The sequence below is a fragment of the Hypanus sabinus genome, chromosome 18, assembly GCF_030144855.1.
Source record: "Hypanus sabinus isolate sHypSab1 chromosome 18, sHypSab1.hap1, whole genome shotgun sequence".
In the NCBI taxonomy this organism is placed as follows: domain Eukaryota; kingdom Metazoa; phylum Chordata; class Chondrichthyes; order Myliobatiformes; family Dasyatidae; genus Hypanus; species Hypanus sabinus.
In genome coordinates this window covers 11,601,611-11,627,444 of record NC_082723.1, presented here as the reverse complement: position 1 = coordinate 11,627,444, position 25,834 = coordinate 11,601,611, and the positions used below count along the sequence as shown (strand labels likewise).

General features: G+C 40.6%; 1 protein-coding gene across 1 annotated transcript in view; it reads left to right on the top strand.

Annotated features, from left to right (window-relative positions):
- col27a1b (collagen, type XXVII, alpha 1b) overlaps positions 1-25,834 on the top strand; it is a 591,032-nt gene that overhangs the window by 44,173 nt on the left and 521,025 nt on the right. The window lies entirely within an intron of this gene.

Sequence of the window (25,834 nt, the reverse complement as noted above, 5' to 3'; positions counted from 1 at the left end):
AGTGAAGACAGAACCAAAGTAGTTATTCAATTGGTCTGCCACGTCTTTGTTCCCTGTGATCAATTCACCTGTTTCTGAATGTAAAGGACCTACATTTGTCTTGACCAATCTTTTTATTTTCACGTATCTATAAAAGCTTTTACTATCAGTTTTTATGTTCCCTGCCAGCTTTCTCTCATAATCTTTTATCCCTTTCCTAATTAAGCCCTTTGTTTTCCTCTGCTGGTCTCTGAATTTCTCCCAGTCCTCAGGTGTGCCTCTTTTTTTTGCTAATTTATATGTTTCTTCTTTGGACTTGATACTATCCCTAATTTCCCTTGTCAGCCACGGGTGCACTACCTTCCCTAGTTTATTCTTTTGCCAAACTGGGATGAACAATTGTTGTAGTTCATCCATGCGATCTTTAAATGCTTGCCATTGCATATCCACCATAAACCCTTTAAATATCATTTGCCAGTCTATCTTAGCTAATACATGTCTCATACCTTCAAAGTTACCCTTCTTTAAGTTCAGAACCTTTGTTTCTGAATTAACTATGTCACTCTCCATCTTAATGAAGAATTCCACCATATTATGGCCACTCTTACCCAAGGGGCCTTGCACGACAAGATTGCTATCTAACCCTTCCTCATTGCTCATTACCCAATCTAGAATGGCCTGCTCTCTAGTTGGTTCCTCGACATGTTGGTTCAGAAAACCATCCCGCATACATTCCAAGAAATCCGCTTCCTCAGCACCCTTACCAACTTGGTTCATCCAATCTATATGTAGATTGAAGTCACCCATTATAACTACTGTTCCTTTTTTGCACACATTTCTAATTTCCTGTTTAATGCCATCCCCAGCCTCACTACTACTCTTAGGTGGCCTGTACACAACTCCCAACAGCGTTTTCTGCCCCTTAGTGTTATGCAGTTCTACCCATATCGATTCCACATTCTCCAGGCTAATGTCCTTCCTTTCTATTGCATCAATCTCCTCTCTAACCAGCAATGCTACCCCACCTCCTTTTCTTTTCTGTCTATCCCTCCTGAATATTGAATATCCCTGGATGTTGAGCTCCCATCCTTGGTCACCCTGGAGCCATGTCTCTGTGATCCCAACTATATCATATTCATTAATAACTATCTGCACATTCAATTCATCCACCTTGTTACAAATGCTTCTCACATTGACACACAAAGCCTTCAGGCTTGTTTTTACAACACTCTTAGCCCTTATACAATTATGTTGAAAAGTGGCCCTTTTTGCTTTTTGCCCTGGATTTGCCTGCCTGCCTGCCACTTTTACTTTTCACCTTACTACTTTTTGCTTCTACCCTCATTTTATACCCCTCTGTCTCTCTGCACTTGCTCCCATCCCCCTGCCACATTAGTTTAAAACCTCCTGAACAGCAGTAGCAAATGCTCCCCCTAGGACATTGGTTCCAGTCCTGCCCAGGTGCAGACCGTCCTGTTTATATCGGTCCCACCTCCCCCAGAACTGGTTCCAATGCCCCAGAAATTTGAATACCTCCCCCTTGCACCATTTTTCAAGCCACGTATTCATCTGAAATATCCTCCTATTTCTACTCTGACTAGCACATGGCACTGGTAGTAATCCAGAGATTATTACCTTTGTGGTCCTACTTTTTAGTTTATCTCTTAACTCCCTAAATTCACCTTGTAGGACCTCATCCCATTTTTTACCTATATCGTTTGTACCTATGTGCACCACAACCACTGGCTGTTCACCCTCCCATTCCAGAATGTCCTGCAGCTGCTCAGAGACATCCTTGACCCTTGCACCAGGGAGGCAACATATCATCCTGGAGACTCATTTGCAGCCGCAGAAACGCCTATCTATTCCCCTTACAATCGAATCCCCTATCACTATAGCTCTCCAACTCCTTTTCCTTCCCTCCTGTGCCACAGAGCCACCCATGGTGCAATGAACTCGGCTGCTGCTGCCTTCCCCTGATGAGACTTCTCCCCCAACAGTATCCAAAACAGTATATCTGTTTAGGAGGGAGATGACCTAAGGGGACTTCTGCACTACCTGCCTACTGCTATGCTGTCTAGTGGCCACCCCTTCCCTTTCTGCCTGTGTAGCCTTTACCTGCAGTGTGGCCAATGTGCTGAATGCGGTCTGCCAGAAGCTGCAGTTGGACACACTTCCTGCACACATAGTCGTCAGGGACACTGGAAGTATCCCTGATTTCCCATATGCTGCAGGATGAACAAACCACGGGGCCGATCTCAGTTGCCATGACCTACCCAATACTTGTCTCAACTTTTGAAACTTTCTCCTTTGAAAGGAACTTACCTGGCCTTACCTCACTTGGAGTGAAGCTCGTCCTCAGCCTCTCGAGTCAAAGCCTCAAATCTCCACTCCTTCACTGGCCGCTTTCCATAGGCTGCTCCGCTTGATGTAGCCCTCTAGTTATTTGTTTGAGCTTTTCAAACTGCTAGGTCATCTGATCTCGATTGCCCAATCAGCTGCTTTCTGCTGAATCTGAGCTATTCAAATCTTGATTGACTTGATTGCACAGTCCAACTGCCAAACCTGCCAGAATCTCTCGAGTCAAAGCCTCAAATCTCCACTCCTTCACTGGCCCACTCACTCACTGGCCACTTCCCACATTTACTAGAATGTTACCTGGGTTTCAGCACCTAAGTTACAGGGAAAGATTGAACAAGTTAGGTCTTTATTCTTTGGAGTGTAGAATGTTGAGGGGGGACATGATAGAGGTATTTAAAATTATGAGGGGGATAGATAGAGTTGACGTGGATAGGCTTTTTCCATTGAGAGTAGGGGAGATTCAAAAAAGAGGATATGAGTTGAAACTGAGGGGTCAAAAGTTTAAGGGTAATGTGAAGGGGGATTTCTTTACTCAGAGATTGGTAGCTGTATGGATTGATCTTCCAGTCGAAGTGGTAGAGGCAGGTTTGGTATTGTCATTTAAAGCAAAATTGGATAGGTATATGGTTAGGAAAGGAATGGAGGGTTATGGGCTGAGTGCAGGTCAGTGGGACTAGGTGAGAGTAAGCGTTCGGCACGGACTAGAAGGGCCGAGATGGCCTGTTTCCGTGCTGTAATTGTTATATGGTTATATAGGTCAGGGAGAAAATGTTAACTCCATGGAGAGAGCACAAGAGAACAGGACTGAATCTGATTTGCAGGAAATAGGAAACTGCACTGGCAGTGCTACGGCGCTAGTGAGATTAGGCAATCCAAAACCTGCTCATCAGGAAAGTAGATAAGAAGTGAGAGCAGGACTATGATGGTTGGCCCATCGAATCTGCTCTATCAGTCACTAAGATCACAACTGATCTGGCTGTGGGCTCAGCAAGACATGCCTGCCTTTTCCCCATCACCTTTCGTTCTCCAACTATGAAAATGCGATCTAACTGGGTCTTAAGTATATTTAATGAAGTGGCCTTTACTGCTTCCCTGGGGCAGAGAATTCCACAGATTTACTCCTTTCTTGAAAAACAGTTCCTCCTTATCTCTATTCTAAATCTATTCCCTTGAATCTTGAGGCTATGTCCCCTAATTCGAGTCTCACCTACCAGTGTAAACAACTTCCCTGCTTCTATCCTATCTATCCCTTTCATAATTTTATATGTTTATATAAAATCCCCTCTTATTCCAGTGAGTATACTTCCAGATGACTCAGTCTCCTCGTGGGCTACCTCTGGAATCAATATGGCCATCTCTCGACCTGCTGACAGTTTTTCTTCATAGAATCTGAAACCTCCATCAGGGGAGCAACCATTTATTTGTTTGACTGCAGGGAGCAGTGCTTAGAAGTAGTAGGAAATGAAAAAACTTGTAGAACCTAGGAATTCTGAGGGTTGGACTATATTGAGTGCTCAATAATTCTCAGGTTTTGTCCTGGATTGATATGTGAATAGGTTAAATACCATAGCTCTAACTTACATGATTCTTGCTCAAGAGGATTTTGAAGTGATCAGCCCCAAAGGGATATCAGTCATCTACCAGCCCTGAAAGCCTAGGTGTGGTTTATTAATGGCTTTTAGCTCCACTAGCACAGGTGAAGTGCCTTTGAACATTGTCTCTGAATATATCGTTCTTCAGATAGCTAGGATAAGATCATTGCTCTTAGAAGACACATGAAGGATTAACTCTCGCCCATACCAGAACTCTTTGCTTCTCTGTTAACCTGCTTTGTGAAGGCAGTCTGGTCTTTGAGTGTAGGGATTATATCAAAGATCCAAAGTGACCAGTACCAAAGCACCCGTGAATTTGAGAAATGGGTGGATTCTTCTCATCAAATAGAAGACATCTTAATTGTTCCATCTCCACAATAATGGCAACAAGCTGTATTCCAACTGAATCGTCAACAAACCTTCAAGAAATGGACAATCCCATTAAATAATGCAAGTGTGAACTCTCTCCCTATTGCTTGGCCCTGCCCTCATATGTATGGGCATATTGTTTTAACAGTTCCAGCTACATTAACTTAACTGATAGGGTAGATGTCAAATATATCATGGAGCAATTATTGACATCACCCTTGTGAGATTTTGGCATGTACCATGCCGTGAACCAAGCAGTTTATTTTTTACAATTGGAATTATTTTGCAAGACCTGTTATAAAGGACTTAAAACCTGGAATTGATTTTCTAAGCCACTGAGGATCTAATAAACCTGTGCTAAGGGATTGTTTTTCTGGGCATAGGTAACAAATGAATCTGCATTGGATCTATCTCAGTCATGTACTTTCCTCATTTATTGCAACTCTAAGCGAGTTTCTTTTTAGATTCAATAAAGATTGAATAATGTGAGCCCTGCATTAAACAGAGAGATACAACTAAAAGACTGAAAGCTCAGCTCAGAATTTTAGAAGGCCTTATTTCTTCCAATAAATATTTTCTTACGTTTATTTCAGACAAATGATTTGTAGTAAGGATACTGTTCTCTTGAATCATTAGGTCATTTTTGTTTTTCTGATTTATCCTACAGGGCCATTAGTTTTTTTAACATTCCTCCTTGTGTTGACAAACTGAGAACATTCATATGTTGTCTACTGTCAAAACTGTCACTCTCCAAGAAATTTTGTTGCAGCACTCATTCCAAATGTTTTACTACTAGACGATTCATTAGCTTTCTCAATTTATTATTTCAGTAAGTAGTTTCAGATTGAAATTAGTGAAAAAGCAGTAGTATCTTTCAAGAATTGGGTTAGCAAACTAGATTGAATACCAGATTGAATCTGGGATGAGAAATTATTTACAAAGCACTTGTATTCCAGGCTAATTATATACATGGCATCTAAGGCCAATTTCTATAGTATTATTTATTCTGTTCTGGACCTTTACATATCTGAAATTTGTGGCCTGAAAATTCCTTTGCAAAGCTCCCAATGAAAAAATTGTGTGGATGAATGAAAGTTGGCGGAACTGATACTGTAGTAGAACAATACTACTAGCTGCTTGTTTGGAAATTTATGCCCAGATTCTTTGGGATCATTTTCCTTTGCTTTGATGATTTTTTATTGTAGAACTCTCTAAATAATAATAGAACATTTATTTCTAGTGTGATTTTTCAGTCTCACTATTCTAAAAATAACATTACAACCAATATAATGGTTCAGTAGTTTAATGGAATGGTTCAGATTAATATTTGAGAATGTACATGGTATAAAACCTGAAATTCTTACTCTTCACAGACATCCACGAAACAGAAAAAAACCCCAAAGAGTGAATAACGGAAATGTTTGAATCCTAAAGCCTGCCTTCCACTCTCACACGCACAACCCTCTCCCCTCCCCCTCCCCATCTTGCTCCAGCAGAAGTACCAACCCTCAGCCCCTGTCATGCAAGCAATAGCAAAGCCCCTCAAAGAGATCGTAATCTACAATCCATCAAAAGACTACAGCCCATCCCAACACTTTATTTAGTACCTCAGACAGCAGAGAGAGAGAAGTCACTCCTGCAGTATCCATTTCCCATGGAGCCACAGTATTTAAGGATTACCACTCCTACTGCATTGTTTACCCTCTGTTTTGATCTGTGACTTAATGTGGTTTCTAGTACAAATGCCTGATTTCTGTACAGCCTGTACATGTGAACAAGCACTTGGGAGATCGGATTGGCAGGCAAGATTTGCTGATGCTGCAGGGCTGCAGTCACCTCATATTACGGTTTGAAATTTCCAGGTTACAAGCACTTTACACTCAGGTGGTAAACCCGGTGTCCACGGACCCATTGCATAATGGTATTGGCCCTTGCCATAAAAAAGATTGGGTAACCCTGATTTACAGGAACTTTGTCATAACTTGAGGAGGACCTGCATAAGTTAGTATGTATGCCTGGAATGCTCTGCTTGTGGACGTCAAGGTCAGGATCACCCATGGTATCTTAGCCTTAGAATCATCCCAGGCTGTACCCTGAAACATCAACTGCAACTCAAACCTTTGGCTCATAGTTGTATCAGACAATTCACCCAAAATCGATACTCAGCAGTGAAGATAGCAGAGTGTGATCAAGTGCACCGACAGGTACATGACGTTATTAGTATTGTTGTCTTTTCCCAAAGTGCAAGCATTTGCAGGCTATCTTCATACCTGCCTCCCTTTCTGTCAGGAGAGTCAAGTTGTATCTCAGGAGTGGGAGGGTGAGAGCATGGGGTCTGTTGGGGGGGGGGGGTGAGGGGAGGAGAGAAGGAAGGGTGGAAAGTGATAGAAGACAAGAGAGAGGAGTCATAAAGAATACACCTTGAAGGATATACTGTAGATATTCAGGCCACTCTTAACTTCTAGGGAGCACTCTGCCACAATGCTAACTCAACCACTTCCAGTGGCTGTTAGGTGAATTCAGTAGCTGACACTGCATGACATTTCACAAGGAAATGTGGCCAGGATGCTCTGGGAACTTGAAATTGAAGATTGAGGTGTTATGGAAATATTAGAGTAGCGCACCATTAAAATGTAGGGATAAAACTGTGGTTGTAGCTCTTCCAATTGACCTTTCTGTTCACATTTCAATGTTTTAAAATTCATGTTTAGTGTATGAGTTCAGCCTGGTCTACTTTGGAAGCTGTGATTGTTTCTCCCAGAGGAATGATGGATTTCTCTCTTAACTCATTATTGGAGCAATTTGAGATATGTCAGATGCCTAGCATGCTTTATAGTCACTGAACAGGTCAATTTTCCTAAATGGATCATGTTCCTGGAGATCTTATAGGCAAAACAGTTTTTCTCTTGAAAAAGAGTGTATCAGAATTTAAAGAAATGTTTAAAATACTAATTCCATGAGCTGAGCGAGTCAATGCTTCAGCAGGATAGTGATAGTTCTTGGCAAATATCAAATAACATTCATGAGCAATCAAAACATTTGTTATTAATTCAAGTATTCCTTCCTCACTGTAAGTGTTAAGAACATTGGTCCTAAACAGCAGTTTGCTTTTAGTTGAGTTGCACAGTCGTTAGCCTAAGCCCTCGTGATCGACCTGTCATGACATTTCTTCCCCCATTTTGCCCCAAAGGTCATTGCTTCCTTTTCTTCCTCCCCACCTCTCCTAGTCCCCATGCTGTTACCCTCCTCTCGAGATACAACTTGGCTGTCATGACGCCTGCACAAGATCTAAGTAAGTTGCAGAGAGTTGTAAAATTAGTCAGCACCATCATGGGTACTAGCCTCCGTAGTATCCAGGTCATCTTCAAGGAGTGATGCCTTAGGAAGGTCTGCCCATTGTTAAGGATCCCCAACACCCAGGACATGCATTCTTCTCATTGTTACCATTGGGAAGGAGGCACAGAAGCCTGAAGGCACACAATCAGCGATTCAGGAACAGCTTCTTTCCTTCTGCCAAACAATTTCTAAATGGACATTCAACCCATGAATGCTACCTCACTACTTTTTCTTAAAATTTATGTTTATTTTTTGCATTATTTATTTTAACTTAACTCTTTAATAGACACGGATATACTTACTGTAACTCAGTTTTTATTCTCTATATTTATTTATCATGTATTTCAGTGTACATCCACCATAAAACTAGTGAAGTTCATGGCATTAAACCTGATTCTGATCTGACATTTGTGATCACTAAATTATGGAGTAATGGTTGCCATGTTTAATTTAATGAATCAATAATCCAGAGATCTGGAGTAATGGTGTAGAGTTCAAATACCACCATGACAAATAGGGAGTTTAAATATTATTAATTAAATAAAAATATCTGTAATTTTATAGGGCATTTTAAACTCTGGAGAACAAAGATGAAGATCACAGAGTTAAATATTGAACAAACTATTCAAATCTTATTTAAGAATTTCCTCTTTAGTTAAAGCTAACTTTGTCTTTGGATAATGCATATCAGGGATTTCCTCAGCAGATATTGCACCAAACACTGCCAAAGCCTGACACCTGACAGATGGATCTGAAAGAGATTCTGAGTGTAGAGTGTTTTTTATTACCTTCTTCAATGAAGTCAGAAAGTTCCAATGTGCCATACTGCATACAGAATTGTTTCAACTAGATTAATTTTGGATCTAGTAATGCAATGTGCAATAAAATTTTAAAAAAATTGCATGGTTATGTCATAACTTGGAAAACAACCAAAGAGGTCTGGATCTTTACTGGGTAGTAGGTCTTGTTGCTAACTTGTTGGTTTCATTTTTTGCTTTGTGCTTAAAGGTTCAATGGTTCATATATTAAAGTATACAACTCTGCAATTCTTCAGTTCTCCAGGTAGCCATGAAACCAAGAAAGAAAAGAAAAGCAGCATGATCATCAGCCCCCAAATCCCACCTTCCTACAAAAAAACGAACAAAAACAGAACAGGCACATCGATGCTCCCCCACCCTAAATCCCTCTTTCCACACAAAAATTCAAACAAAACAGCTCAGGCCCATTGACCCCCAAATCCTTCCTCCCACACAAAAAAAAGCAACCATAATTGATCATTAGTTTATATATGTATTGGATTTTGTTTTGGATATAACCTAGTGTTGGTAATTAGAACTTAATTGGTGAATACTATGCCTAACTATATATTTTCTTTTGTTATGATAACTATATCAAATCAGAGATGGTAAAATGTGCGAACATTTCCCTAGTGTAGCTAATGTGAAGTCCATCTTTGGGTTAAGAGAAAATGCTCTGCTGTAATGTGTTGTATGATGCATCTATATTGTACTTGAAAGCAGGTTCAGAAAAGGGTGCAGTTTCTAGATAATGTGAAAAATTATTTCAATTTATTCAAGAGTAGTAGATATGGGCTGTTACCAATGTTGAAAACCGATTACGACATTATTTCTTTCACCAATTTACTTCCCAGCTCTTTACTTCATTCTTCCACTCCTCCCAGTTTCACCTATCAGCTGCCACCTTGTAAACACAAAGCGCACTGCAGATGCTGTGGTCAAATCTTGATGAAGGGTCTCGACCCGAAACGTTGACTGCTTCTTTCAACGGATGCTGCACGACCTGCTGAGTTCATCCAGCATTTTTGTACGTCTTGACCTACCACCTTGTACTTCTTCCTTCCCTCCCCCCACCTTCTTGCACTGAATCCTCATCTTTCATTCCAATCTTGCTGAAGGGTCTCGGCCCGAAACTTTGACTGTTTACTCTTTACCACAGATGTTGCTGAGTCCCTCCAACATTCTGTGTGTGTTGCAACATTATTAGTCTCACTTTTTGCTGAAGGAGTATGTAGCATTAGGTTAAGGTTGACAAAACGTGTGGAATTAATCACTGAGCAACCCCATCAAAGCAATGACACACATTTTTCGTAGAGCATGGTTGCATCAATGTGGCCTCTTGGGAGAGATGTATTCTAACTTCCTAATATTCATTAATCAGTCGGGTAGTATTGAGAACTGACACAATGTTAGGTTTATAGACTTGCTCTGCAGGAAGTTGAAGGAATGGAAACAAAGATACTATTATTCTCGGTACTCAGAGTTGCTTTCTTACCTAACAGTGGGTTAAGATTTCTTTGGAAAGCTTTATTTGAACAGTTTCTTATTTAGAATAAAGACAGAAAATGCTTCAGGTCAGAAAGCATCTTCAGAAAGCAAAGAAAGGGAAACAGAGGTAATGTTTCAGGTTGAGAACCTTTCATCAAAATTGAGCTAAAACACATTATTTTTAGTGGCAGACAGGGATAAATACAAGAGAGAATGGTGTAGTGATAAACCTTTGATGAAACGCTCCGGTTGACATACTTATAAAGAAGTTAGGTGAAAAGAAAACGAAGGGATCAAAACCTGTGATATACTGTATAGCAAACATGCGGAAATCTGCAGATGCTGGAAATTCAAACAGCTCACACAAAATGCTGATGGAACACAGCAGGACAGGCAGCATCTATGAGGAGAAGCGCTGTTGACATTTCCGGCTGAGACCCTTCTTTAGGACTAACTGAAAGGAAAGATACTAAGAGATTTGACAGTAGTGGGGGGAAGGGGAAATGCGAAATGATAGGAGAAGACCGGAGGGGGTGAGATGAAGCTAAGAGCTGGAAAGGTGATTGGCGAAAGTGATACAGAGCTGGAGAAGGGAAAGGATCATGGGACGGGAGGCCTCAGGAGAAAGAAAGGGGGGAAGCACCAGAGGGAGATGGAGAACAGGCAGAGTGATGGGGGGGGGGGGGGAGAGAGAGAGAGAGAGAACAACTAAATATGTCAGGGATGGGGTAAGAAGGGGAGGAGGGGCATAAACGGAAGTTAGAGAAGGCAATGTTCATGCCATCAGGTTGGAAGCTACCCAGACAGTATATAAGGTGCTGTTCCTCCAACCTGAGTTTGGATTCATTTTGACAGTAGAGGAGGCCATGGATAGACATATCAGAATAGGAATGGGATGTGGAATTAAAATGTGTGGCCACTGGGAGATCCTGCTTTCTCTGGCGGACCGAGCGTAGGTGTTCAGTGAAATGGCCTCCCAGTCTGCATCAGGTCTCACCAATATATAAAAGGCCACACTGGGAACACGGGACGCAGTATACCACACCAGCCGACTCATAGGTGAAGTGTCGCCTCACCTGGAAGGACTGTCTGGGGCCCTGAATGGTGGTGAGGGAGGAAGTGTAAGGGCAGGTGTAGCACTTGTTCCGTTTACAAGGATAAGTGCCAGGAAGGAGATCGGTGGGAAGGGATGGGGGGGACGAGTGGACAAGGGAGTCGCGTAGGGAGTGATCCCTGCGGAAAGCAGAAGGGGGGGGAGGGGAAGATGTGCTGGGTAGTGGGATCTCATTGGAGATGGCAGAAGTTATGGAGAATTATATGTTGGACCTGGAGGCTGGTGGGGTGGTAGGTGAGGACAAGGGGAACCCTATCCCGAGTGGGGTGGCGGGCGGATGGGGTGAGGGCAGATGTGAGGGAAATGGGAGAGATGCGTTTGAGAGCAGAGTTGATGGTGGAAGAAGGGAAGCCCCTTTGTTTAAAAAAAGGAGACATCTCCTTCGTCCTGGAATGAAAAGCCTCATCCTGAGAGCAGATGCGGCGGAGATGGAGGAATTGTGAGAAGGGGATGGCATTTTTGCAAGAGACAGGGTGCGAAGAGGAATAGTCCAGGTAGCTGTGAGAGTCAGTAGGCTTATAGTAGATATCAGTAGATAAGCCGTCTCCAGAGATGGAGACAGAAAGATCAAGAAAGGGGAGGGAGGTGTTGGAAATGGACCAGGTAAATTTGAGGGCAGGGTGAAAGTTGGAGGCAAAGTTAATAAAGTCAACAAGCTCAGCACACGTGCAGGAGGCAGCACCAATGCAGTCGTCGATGTAGCGAAGGAAAAGAGGGGGACGGATACCTGTATAGACTTGGAACATGGACTGTTTCACAAAGCCAACAAAAAGGCAGGCATAACTGGGACCCATGCGAGTGCCCATGGCTACACCTTTGGTTTGGAGGAAGTGGGAGAAGCCAAAGGAGAAATTATTGAGAGTAAGAACTAATTCTGCTAGATGGCGGAGAGTGGTGGTAGAGGGGAATTGGTTAGGTCTGGAATCCAAAAAGAAGCGAAGAGCTTTGAGACCATCCCGGTGGGGGATGGAGGTATATAGGGACTGGACGTCCATGGTGAAAATAAGGCGGTGGGGGCCAGGGAACTTAAAATCATTGAGAAAATTCAAAGCGTGAGAAGTGTTACAAACATAGGTGGGAAGAGATTGAACAAGCGGGGATAAGACAGTGTTAAGGTATGCAGAAATGAGTTCGGTGGGGCAGGAGCAAGCTGAGACAATAGGTCTACCTGGACAGGCAGGTTTGTGGATCTTGGGTAGGCGGTAGAAACAGGAAGTGCGGGGTTTGGGAACTATGAGGTTGGTGGCAGCGGATGGGAGATCCCCAGAGCTGATAAGGTTGGTGATGGTATAGGAGACAATGGCCTGGTGCTCCTTAGTGGGGTCATGATCAAGGGGTAAATAAGAGGAGGTATCAGAGAGTTGTCGCTGTGCCTCAGCCAGGTAGAGGTCAGTACGCCAGACAACATTAGCGGGTTTTATAGTGAGGTTGGGATTGGTGCGGAGGGAGCGGAGAGCAGAGCGTTCAGAAGGAGTGAGTTTGGAATTGGATATATACCGTATAGTTCAGAGATTTAATTTGTTTTCAAGACTTTCTCGTTGAAATAGAATGGATGCCATTTTTCGTATCTTCAATTAGACCTCAGAAGAGGATCAAGATGACCAGCAATAGTATGTCTACAGTAGCCCTTTGCCCATAGATTGCAATTATATGTAAAATGAGATCTCTTAGCATTGAACACTGCAATTGAAATAGGGTCTACAGATGGAAACTCAGTTTATGTTGCATGGCTTTACATGGGACGTAATGGGGAAATGGGAGTCAGGTCAGGTGGTGATTCTAGATGAAGAGCTGTTGCCAGTTAGGCACAGTGGCTTAACACTGTGCTTTCGGTCTTTTTTTAAATTTAATTTATTCTGCTGTTCCACAGATTTATGCAGGATCTGGCAATTGCCTACTCATAAATACCTATATTAAGTGACAGATATGTAATTAGGCAGCACGGTGGTGTAGTGGTTAGCCAACGTTTTACGGTAGACCCGTGTTCAATTCTCGATGCTGTCTGTAAAGAGTTTGTCCATTCTCCCTGTGACCACATGGGTTTCCTCTGGGTGCTCCGGTTCCCTCCCGCAGTACAAAGACGTACTGGTCGGTAGGTTAGTTGGTCATTGTAAATTGTCCTGTGATTAGGCCCCGACTAGATCAGGAGGTTGCTGGATGGTGTGGCTCGAAGGGCTGGAAGGGCCCATTCTCCTATCTCCATCAATAACATCTAGTCCTGGAAGTCAGCTTCTGTCAACCTTGCTACTCTTTTTTAACAACAGGAAGGTTCCTTCATGTACAGCAAAGCAGACTTCACAGAATCAGAGAACATTAGAGCATGGAAGAATCCTACCTGAGCTGTTAGTCTGTGCCAGATCCAAGCAGAACTATCCTAACTGTCCATGCTGCTGTTGTAATTTAAGTTCCAACAACATAGACCAAGTGTGTGACTATAATAACTGTCATAAAGATGTTGATGAGCACACATTCCTGGGTAGCTTCTATGATTCAAGACCTGCAGCTGTCTAAACTGTGTAATCCTCTTTGGAACTGGAAACAGTTTGTAGTGCAAGGCAACAAGGATGTACATTACATATGGAGATTTCTACATCATCAGAAATCAGATGATGGAAGCCCAACAGCATTATGATATAAAAAAAATCACTCTTTTCTCTCCATCTCTCTCACATTCCGACAATCTAAAATACTTTTGATTACTAACTTTTTTTTAGTTCTCATTAGGCTGTAAGATATAGGAGCAGAATTAGGCCATCGAATCTGCTCCGCAATATTTGTAAGGAGTTTGTACGTTCTCCCTGTGACTGCATGGGTTAAAGTTTCAGTTACTTTACACCAGGTAAATTAAAAGTATTACTTTCAAACATATTAAAATAAATGACAACTCTTGATATTATTCAGAATATTTAACTGAAGTGATAATCTGAAAGATTTAGAAACAGTACAAAATGCTGTCAGTAGTGCCTTCGGGAGACGGGCTCGTTCACGAGGCATGCTTGCTGTTGGTGGACTGCGCTATTTTGGCTGCAGCTGTGAGTCCTCCGTGATTGGCACAGGGGGCCCTTATTCAATGCATGGCCGAAACACGAATGACCTTGCCCATTATGGTGTTTTCCAAAATTTTATGAATTTATCATAAGCTCATTTTAACTGCACATTACTTTTTATGCGAAAAAAGTGGATGGAAGTGTTGCAATGCTGTAACTGTGAATGGTTACCAGAGAGAAACGGCTGGTAAATTAAAAAAAAAGTCATAAACGTCTTTACTTGGGACACACACAAGCTGACAGCCCTTGGCGTCGTGAGAGAGAGAGAGAGACAGAGACAGAAACTCCTCGACCCAACATTACAGCACATTTTTACATGTTAAAGAACAAAGGTAACAGGACAACTTTTATAGTTACAATGCCCCCATCACGCTTCTCTTGAATTGCATGTAGTTTTCAAATTCCTGGGTCTTCCCATCAATGCACCTGAAAAGATTATGAAGTACTGTCGTCTCTGGGTCATATTCATGCAATGGGATGTTGAATGCATTCATGCATATGCAGACATATATCAGTCAATTTGGTCACAAACAAGAGAAAATCTGCAGATGTTGGAAATCCAAGCAACACACACAAAATGCTGGAGGAACTCAGCAGGTCAGGTAGCATTTTTTTCCTTTGGGCTATCATAGAAAGTGAGTCTTGTGAAATGAATATTGAGATCGATGTATGAAGGAGACAACAGATTGCTTTGTGTCTTTTGCAAGTGTAGTATAAGAGTGACTGGAACTGAAGCTCTCCAAATCCTGCCAGATTTTCTCTGAAAATCTTAGAGTAAACAGGCAATGTTTTATCAAGGTTACTGAGAAAGTTAGGGAGCAACAGCCCTGTGGAAATCCTTTCTTAGACTTTGATGTGAAAAGCAAATGGTTTGCCTGGCTTTATCAGTGAAGGAATTAAAGTCAAGAGTTACAGCTTTATAATATTTTGTTTAGGTTACCCTGGAGTACTGTATTCATTTTGGTCTCCCGATTATAGGAATATATCCAGGGTTTGGAGAAGGTACATAAGAGATTCGCCAGGATACTGAGTGGATTCGAGGGCATGTGTAATAAGGAAAGGTTGGACAAACTAGAGTTGCTTACTCTGGAGAGGCGGAGGCTGAGGGTAGATCTGTTAGAGGCTTATAAGATTATGAGAGGTATAAACAGAGTAGACAGTCTGTATCTTATTCCCAGGGTTGAAGTGTCTGATATAAGAGTGCATGCATTTTAAATTGAAAGGAGTTATGTAGGCAGCTTTTTTTTTTAACAAAGAGAGTGGTGTCTCCCTAGAATGCACTACATGGCATGGTGGCGGAGCCAACTAGGACAGAGGCATTCAAGAATTCCTTAGACAGGCAGGAAATGGAAGGTTATGGACATTGTGTAAGTTGCATCACTGCCTGGTTCGGAAATTGCACCATCTTGGATCGCAAGACCCTGCAGCAGATAGTGAGGTCAGCTGAGAAGATCACCAGGGTCTCTCTTCCCGTCATCACAGACATTTACACTACACTCTACATCCGCAAAGGAAACAGCATTATGAAGGACCCCATGCACCCCTCATACAATCTCTTCTCCTTCCTGCCGTCTGGGAAAAGGCTCCGAAGCATTCGGGCTCTCGCGGCCAAACTATGTAACAGTTTCTTCCCCCGAGCTATCAGACTCCTCAGTACCTGAGGACACCTTGCCCTATTGTCCTGTCTAGTATTTATTGTAATGCCTGCACTGTTTTTGTGCACTTTACACGGTCCTGTGTAGGTCTGTAGTCCAGTGTAGCTTTCTCTGTTTTTTTTTTACGTAGTTCAGTCTAGTTTTTTGTACTGAGTCATGTAACACCATGGTCCTGAAAAATGTTGTCTCATTTTTACTATGTACTGTACCAGCAGTTATGGTCAAAATGACAATAAAAGTGACTTGACTTGACTTGACTTGAGATTGCATTATTTTAGTTGCATTTGATTACTGATTTAATTAATGCAGCATAACATTTACAGGCTGTTCCTGCGCTGTACTGTTATATGTTCAATGTTTTTCATGGTTGTTGCACAAAGTACTTTTTATCTTTAATTCTGAATATCATTCGCATCTTTCTCTCTTCCAGGCCTCTTGGGTTCTTCACCTTACCAACTACCCCACCCCACCCCTTACCATACCAAATCAATCAAGGGCAGTTTCTCTGAACTACTCATGGTCTAGAAAATCTTGAATTAGATATTTAATTAAGTCTAAGGCAGAAATATAATTAAGTATATTATCATTTGACACTTCTTTCTCATCATACCAATTTTACTGATAATTAATTTTCAGATTTCCCTTTTTTCCATTTGCAATGACCATAACCTTTCCTTTCCAACTTTTACAAGTCTATCTGTACTACGTTCAGTGGTAAATGCCAAGAACTTGTTCTTATTGTTATTAATTTACAATTTTTTGTAAGTGATTTTGAAATGTACCAAGAATGACCGTCTTGTACCATCTTGTACCAAGAATGTACAAGAAGGGCAGGTGTAGCACTTGTTTCGGTTACAAGGATAAGTGCCAGGAGGGAGATCGGTGGGAAGGGATGGGGGGAACGAGTGGATAAGGGAGTCGTGTTACTGCCCTTACACTTCCTCCCTCACCACCATTCAAGTCCCCAGACAGTCCTTCCAGGTGAGGCGACACTTCACCTGTGAGTCGGCTGGTGTGGTATACTGCGTCCGGTACTCCCAGTGTGGTCTTTTATATATTGGTGAGACCCGACGCAGACTGGGAGACTGGTTCACTGAACACCTCCGCTCAGTCCGCCAGAGAAAGCAGGATCTCCCAGTGGCCACACATTTTAATTCCATGTCCCATTCCCATTCTGATATGTCTATCCATGGCCTCCTCTACTGTCAAGATGAATCCACACTCAGGTTGGAGGAACAACACCTTATATACTGGCTGAGTAGCCTCCGTTAATGCCCCACCTCCCCTTCTTCTCCATCCCTGACATATTTAGTTGTTTTCTTTTTCTCTCTCTCTGCCCATCACCCTGCCTGATCTCCATCTCCCTCTGGTGCCCTCCCCTTCCCCTTTCTTTCTCCCGAGGCCTCCCGTCCCATGATCCTTTCCCTTCTCCAGCTCTTATCACTTTCACCAATCACCTTTCCAGCTCTTAGCTTCATCCCACCCCCTCCGGCCTTCTCCTATCATTTCACATTTCCTCCTCCCCCCACTACTTTCAAATCTCTTAGTATCTCTCCTTTCAGTTAGTCCTGATGAAGGGTCTCAGCCCGAAACATCGACAGTGTTTCTCCCTATAGATGCTGCCTGGCCTGCTGTGTTCCACCAGCACTTTGTGTGTGTTCATTGTAAAATTGAGTCAATTTGTTTAAATTTCCAAGTACACAATGCGCTTATAATATGTAATCTTTAAAAGTATTTTATAAAGATATATATAAAATTTATGATAGTATTCAAATTTACTTTTCTTTTAAATTAAATTTAGAAGTAAATTGATTTTACTCCAAGATGGCGTTTTTGAACTATGTTGTGAGCTGCATATAAAACTTCTAAATATACCTGTCTGAATTACACTAACTGTAACCTGCAGCCTGTAATTTCCCTTTAAGCAATATACTGTTAAACCATCTTAATGAACTAACGATTTCACGATCTTCTGAAGGGTTCGGCCGACTTAACCTTCCAGCATGTAGGTAGGGCTCCTTTAAGTGGACGAAGGTACATTACTATAGCTGGAAGAGAGAGAGGCGGGGAGGACTCCAAGCCAGGCTGAAAAACCAAGCAATGGAAGTTCCCTCACCCTGCATCTTGTTAGCAAATGTATATTTGCTGGAGTACAAGATTGAGGGCCTAAAAGCAAGATTGCTGTATTGGAGTGAAGTGAGGAATTGCTATGTACTGTATTCTATAGAGACGTGGATGGTTCAGTCTGAAAACACCGGATATGGTGATTAGACCCGGGGCTTCTCGATACCCAGAGTGGACCGAACGGCTGATTCAGAGAAGCCAATAGGTGGGGGGGGGGGGGGGTCTGCATTTCATGATTAAACTCTCAGTGGTGCAGGAGCGCAGTGGTCTTGGTCTTGTCACATTCTTGTTCCCCTGACTTGGAACATCTCACAATTAATTGTGAACCATTCTACTTAATAAGTGAGTTCTTCTTTGAGATTATGACTGCACTATACATACTGCCTAAAGCTGATGTTAACAAGGCACTTGAGATAAACAGCACTGCCATCATCAAACAAGGAATAGCCCACCTGGACACGTTTCAAATCACAGTCAGGGACTTCAAACAGGCTTGCATTAAAAAATAGCTGCCTCAGTTATCATCAGCATAAAACCTGCAGCACCAGAGGTCCCAACACACTGGACCACAGTTAAATTATGATTAGGAATACCTACCGCTCCATATTTAAACCACACTTCAGGAAATCTGATCACTTGGCTGTCCTTCTCCTGAGTGCATACTGGCAGAGGGCAAAGAGGAAGGCTCCAGAGATAAGGACAACAAAGAGATGGTCATCGGAGGCTCGGTCCAACTACAGGATAGCTTTAAGTTGGTGGACTGTGCCATGTTCAAAGACACATCAGGTGATCTGAATGAATACAGGACTGTTGTCAGGAACTTTATTAGAACAGTCTTTGATGAGTGCGTCCCCACAAAATCGTTCATCGTATTCCCCAACCTCTGAATGAAGAATCAGATCCACAATTTGCTGAGGGCTAGATCTAATGACCGAGTAAAACACACAACGTCTAGGTATGATCTCCAGAAAACCATTTCACATGTGAAGTGGCAATTCTGGTCTAAATCTGAGTCACTGGGAGATGCTTGACAACTGTGGCAGGGCTTAAAGGCTTCGCTCCGGGATGTGATCATCAAAAAAATGGAGGAACCTTCATGAACTCCCACAGCTCCTGGTGACCCTGTGATTTCAGTCTCTGAGGCTAACATGTGAGCATCCTTCAAGAGGGTGAATCCACAGAAATCATCCAGTTCAGATGGGGTACCTGGACCTGTACTAAAGATCTGTGTTGATCAGCTAGCTGGAGTGTGCACTGATATTTTCACTCTCTCGCTTTGGCAGTCAAACAGGTTTCAATTATACCTGTGCCTAATTATTCCTGCCTCAATGGCTATCACCCAGTGGCACTTGCATCCACAGTGAGGAAGTGTTTTGAGAGGTTGGTGATGAAACGCATCAACTCCTGCTTGAGAAGTGATTTGGATCCACTCCAATTTGCCTACAAGTACAACAGGTTCACAGCTGATGCAATTTCATTGGCTTTTCATTCAACCCTGGAATATCTGGACAGAAAAGATGCATAAATCAGGATGTTCTTTATTGACTACAGCTCGGCATTCAATGTCATCATCACCTCAAAGCTAATGAATAAGCTTCAAGACCTTGGCCTCAATGCCTCCTTGCACAATTGGATCCTTGATTTCCTTGCCTGCAGACCCTAGTCAGTTCAGATTGGCAAGAGCATCTCCTCCACAATCTCCAATAGCACAGGTGCACCACAAGGCTGTGTGCTTAGCCCCCCTGCTCTACTCACTTTATAATTACGACTGTGAAGGTATATACAGTTCCAAAGCCTTATTTATGTTTGCTGACCACACCACTGTTGTTGGCTGAATCAAAGGTGGTGATGAATCAACATACAGGAAGGAGATTGAAAATCTAGCTGAGTGGTGCCACTACAACAACCTCTCGCTCAATGTCAACAAGACCAGAGAGCTAATTATTTACTTCAGAAGGAGGAGACAGGAGGTCCATGAGCCAGACCTCTTTGGGGATCAAAGATGGAGAGGGCCACCAACTTTAAATTCCTCTGTGTTATAATTTCTAAAGATCTGTTCTGGGCCCAGTACATAAGTGAAATTATGAATAAGTACAGCAGGACCTCTACTTCCTTAGAAGTTTGTGAAGATTCGGCATGACATCTAAAACTGTTGACAAACATATACAGATGGAGAGTTTATTGACTGGTTGCGTCACAGCCTGGTATGGAAACGCAACGCCCTTCAACTGAAAATCTCTACAAAAAGTAGAGGATACAGCCCAGTTCATCACAGGTAAAACCCACCCCACCATTGAACATGACTACATGGAGTGCTGCCATAGAGAGCTGCATCCATCATCAAGGATCCATGCTCCCTTCTTGCTGCTGCCATCAGAAAGAAGGTACAAGAGCCTCAGGATCCACACCAACAGCTTCAGGAACAGTTATTATCCCTCAAATTTCAGGCTGTTGAATCAGTGGGGATAACTTCAATCAGCTTCCCTCGCCCCGTTACTGAACTGTTCCCACAACCTATGGACTTGCTTTCAAGGACTCCTCATCTCAGGTTCTTGAAATTTATTGCTTATTTATTTATTATTACTTTTTTTTTGTCTTTGTATTTGCACTGTTTGTTGTCTTTTGCACATTGCTTGTTTGTCCATTGTTGTGTGAGGTCTTTCATTGATTGTACTATGTCTGTTTGACTTACTGAGTAAGAAATCTCAGGGTTGTATATGGTGACATATATGTACTTTGACAATAAATTTACTTTGAACTTTGAAAAGTATCAGGTATGCCTGTCAATCAATGATTCTGATGAATATTGTAACAGGAATAGTATTACCTTCTAATGCTTGAGCTAAAAAAGGGAAGTTGAAATCCAAATTGTCATTTCCCAGCTGTACAATATATTTAGACATAAAAATTCCTACAAATTACAAAATAAATAATGCAAAAAGAATAAAATAATGAAGCAGTGTTCATGGGTCTTTAAGAACACAAAGACAAAATGTGAGTTTGGAATGCATTCTGGAATGTAATGTTCAAAATCTGAAACCACCCATAACAGGATCCCTCGTGTGCTGAGCCCCGGAAGCATTTACTTTGCCTTTCTTTAATTTGAGATCTTAATGATGGTTTGGTATTGGAAATCAGATTTCAGTCACTTTGGAGCTGCTTAATTTCCCATATTACAGTATGAATGGAAAATAAGTATCAGTTATTTTACTAGAATGAATGAGAAGCTTTTTTTTTGCAATTACTTACATTTATACTCTGATTCTACAAAACTAAATAAACGACCACAGTTAAACTAGGCAATTTTCCAGCCGACATTCTTGGATCACAGTAGTGCTTCTCATAACAATGTATCTTTATGTAACACATTTCTTGAAAATGAACAACTGAATGAGTTTTGCAAGGGCTGAGTAAAGAACAAGGAGGAAGATATTGGACTTATGGATCAGGAGATGGAAATCACTGTCAACAGTTTACAGTGTAAGGAGTAATAATGGTTTAACTGGTAAAGGGGAGATCTAGCAGCTGAGAATAATGATTGTTCTGTAATTCTGATTCAACATCAAATGAAGGAAGAATGTAAGCTATGATCCTGCTGTTTAAGATTTCCCATATAGAATGAATGAAATGATGGACAGATCTCCATGAGATGGAGTTTGCATGCTTATTCAACAGGATCAATTAATTAAGGAGTTGTAGATGTATTGTCTAAAATGTTTTAATGAGAAAGACAAGGGGTGCAAAATTTTCAAATAGCTATATGCGTAGCACAGAGGTGAAGAATCCTGCACAGATGTTTGAGAAATCTATTCTGAAGATAATTCCTTCAACAGTAGTAGGAATTAAGTGAGATTTGAAAAGCAATAATCAAAATATCAAATAGATTTATTATTACAGCAAAACTAATAATTCACTAATACACTAATAATTGACCATTCAAGATCATAAACAAGGGAAAATCTGTAGATGCTGGAAATCCAAGCAACACACACACAATGCTGGAGGAACTCAGCCGGCCAGGCAGCATCAATGGAAATTTCCAATGCTGACTGTGTTTATTTCCATGGATGCTGCCTGGCCTGCTGAGTTCCTCCAGCATGCTGTGTGTGTTCGTTCATAAATCTGACTCAACACTTGCTGATTTCCATGCTGCCATTAATATACTAGGGCTCCAGTTCCCCTGCTCTTTTCCACACACCAGAACCTCAGTTGCCACACTCCCATTCAAACACCAAGGCCTCATTTCACATGCCATTTCCTGTCCTCCCTTCCCACTTACTGTGACCTTAGCTCCCATGTACTCTTTCACTCCTCGGGCCCAGGTTCCTGAATTCATTATTACTCACCGGGTCCCAAGTTGACACACTCTCTTCTAACCTACCATGATCAGGTTCCCATGGTCCCTTCTCACTCACTTGGGCTCTGATTCCATAGAAACACAGAAAATCTATAGCACATTACAGGCCTTTCAACCCACAATGTTGTGCCAACCATGTAATCTACTCTAGAAGCTGCCTAGAATTTCCCTACTGCATAGTCTCTATTTTTCTAAGCATGTACCCATCTAAGAGTCTCTTAAAAGACCCTATTGTATGCACCTCTATCACCCTCGCTGGCAGTCCACATACCCACCAGTCTCTGTGTGAAAGGCTTACCTCTGACGTTCCTCTAGAACCTACTTCCATGCACCTTAAAACTAATTCTGCATTCTTTCTTTCTTTTCTTTTTCAATCTTTTTATTGATTTTCACATATACACAAAAAAAAATAACATAGTAATAAGTAAATTATAAATACAATAGACTTGAAATCACATTGATAATAAGATAATAATATCCTACTAAACATCAACAAAAGAAAATACCTTAATCAAGTCCACATGATTATATGAAAAAAAAACAAATAACCATTAAAAAATAAAAAAAATATTAAAAAATATGTGAGAAAAAAAATATATATTAAAATAAATAAAACACTAAACTAAACTAACATAGGCAATAATAACAGTTTACAAGTATAAGATAGTGTCAAAGAACTCCGGAACTCCATACCTGAACATGAATAAGCAGAAAGGTCTGGAGAAGGCCAAATTAATTCATATGAAAATGTCGAATAAACGGTCTCCAAGTTTCTTCAAATTTAATTGATGAGTCAAAAATAGTGCTTCTAATTTTTTCCAAACTCAGATAAGAAATAGTTTGAGAAAGCCATTGAAATGTAGTAGGAGGATTTACTTCTTTCCAATTTTGTAGTATAGACCTTCTGGCCATTAATGTTACAAAAGCAATCATTCGTCTGATTGAGGGGGAAAACTGATTGCCATCTTCATTTGGTATGCCAAAAATTGCAGTAATAAAATGAGGTTGTAAATCTATATTCCAAATTGAGGAAATAGTAGTAAATATATCCTTCCAATAATTATGTAAAGTGGGACATGACCAAAACATATGGGTCAATGAGGCCACTGCTAAATGACATCTGTCACATAGAGGGTTAATATGAGAATAGAATCGAGCAAGTTTATCTTTAGACATATGAGCTCTATGTACAATTTTAAATTGTATTAAAGCATGTTTAGCACATATAGAAGAAGAATTAACCATTTGCAAAATTTTTTCCCATTTATCTGTTGATATGTTGTATTGAAGTTCTTTTTCCCATTCTTGTTTAATTCTAACTGATATTTCTGGTTGTATCTTCATAATCATATTATAAATAAAAGCTACTAATCCCTTCTGACAAGGATTTAAGGTAAAGATCAAATCTGTAGTGTCCATCAAAGTTGAATTAGGAAAAGATGGTAAAACTTTATGTAAAAAATTTCTAATTTGTAAATATCTGAAAAAATTAGATTTAGGTAATTCAAATTTATTAGAAAGTTGATCAAATGACATCAAAGTATCTTCAAAAAAGAGATCACGAAAACATTTTATACCTTTCCTTTTCCATATGTTAAAAGCTTGATCTGTCCAGGAGGGTTTGAAAAAGAAATTAAATAAGATAGGGCTATCAAGAACAAAGTTTTTCAAAATAAAAAACTTACGAAATTGAAACCAAATTCGTAATGTATGTTTAATAACAGGATTAAATATTTGTTTATTAAATTTAACTAAATCCGCAGGAAGACAAGAACCAAGAACAGAGAATAGAGAATATCCCTTTACCTCATTACATTCCAAATTTACCCACTGTGGGCACAGTGGTGAATCCAAATCTAATTTCCAATATAATAAATTACGAATATTATTTGCCCAATAATAAAATCTAAAATTAGGTAAAGCTAAACCACCATCTTTTTTTGATTTTTGTAATTGCTTTTTACTTAACCTAGGGTTTTTATTTTGCCACACAAATGAAGAAATTTTTGAATCAATGTTATCAAAAAAAGATTTAGGAATAAAAACTGGTAGGGCTTGAAATAAATATAAAAATTTCGGTAAAATCATCATTTTGACAGCATTAATCCGACCAATTAATGATAAAAACAAGGGAGACCATCTTGTAGTAAGTTGATGAATTTGATGAAGCATAGGTAAAAAATTCATTCTAAATAAATCTTTATATTTCTTGGTAATTTTTATACCTAGATAAGTGAAGTTATCAGTAACAACTTTAAATGGTGTCCTATCAGTCAATAAAGTTTGTGCATTTAAAGGAAATAATTCACTCTTATCTAAATTTAGTTTATAACCAGAAAAAGTACCAAATTGAACCAACAAGGATAAAATAGCAGGAATAGACCTATCAGGGTCAGAAATATATAACAGCAAATCATCAGCATAAAGAGATAATTTATATAACCTCTCATTACGGGTAATACCAAAAATATTAGGAGATTCACGAATAGCAATAGCTAAAGGTTCTAATGCAATATTAAATAATAAAGGACTTAAGGGACAACCTTGTCTCGTACCACGAGATAATTGAAAAAAAGAGGATCTGTGGTTATTCGTAAAAACAGAAGCAACAGGTTTATGATATATTAATTTAATCCATGATATAAAATTAGGACTAAAATTAAAATTTCTAATTCTGCATTCTATCAATATCCCACTGTAGCCTCTGACAACCATCCAGACTATCCACAACAACCCCAACTATTGTGTCATCAGCAAACTATCCAACCCACCCGTCTACCTTCTAATCCATGGCTCACTTTCATTCACTGCAGCCTCAGTTTCCAAGGTCCCTTGAAATACACCTGGTTTTATTTCTCAGACCCCCATGAAACTCACCAGAAGCTTGTTTCCACCTGCTTCCATCAACATTACTACATTCACTGAAAAACTTATGATTCTACTCTGAATCATCATTGAACGTGTATTCAAGGTGCGTTGGCGTATTAATTTGATAGTCTGGAAAATCTGTCCATCTGACACCACCAAAGTCCTAAACATGTGGATTAACAGTTTTATTTTACACTGTATATGCAATTGAAAGCTCAGCTTAACTTTAAATCAGCTTTATTTGGTGTAAACAAATATCGACAGACTAATAAATAGAAAGTGAGAGACAACGTAGGTGACATATGCATATGATGGTTCTCCTGATAAGTTTGCCCTGCAGGAAATCTCAGCCAGCTGAGAAGCTGATAGTTAGCAATGATGAACTTGGCATAAGGTATTGTATCTTCCAATAGTAAAAGGTATACAATCACCATATCTTTGCAGAATATGTCCAACAGATATCTTATGAAATATATTTGCAGAGAGATAGTGAAGTTCTTGGAAGTGAGGCCAAATTATTGACCTGATTAACAAATAGGCTGAGATCCGAAGTCAGAGTTGGGATTACAGTTAGATGTTCTAGAAAGCATCTATGGAAAGAGAAATGGTTAATGCTTGAGTTCCTGGACATTTTGTCAGATTGAAATAGATTGTCTTACTATTAAGACAGCTATGCATCTGAGGTTCTCTTGAAGCCAGATACGTCACCAAACATCAAGGTGAGAATAATTTGATTCACTTTCAGAC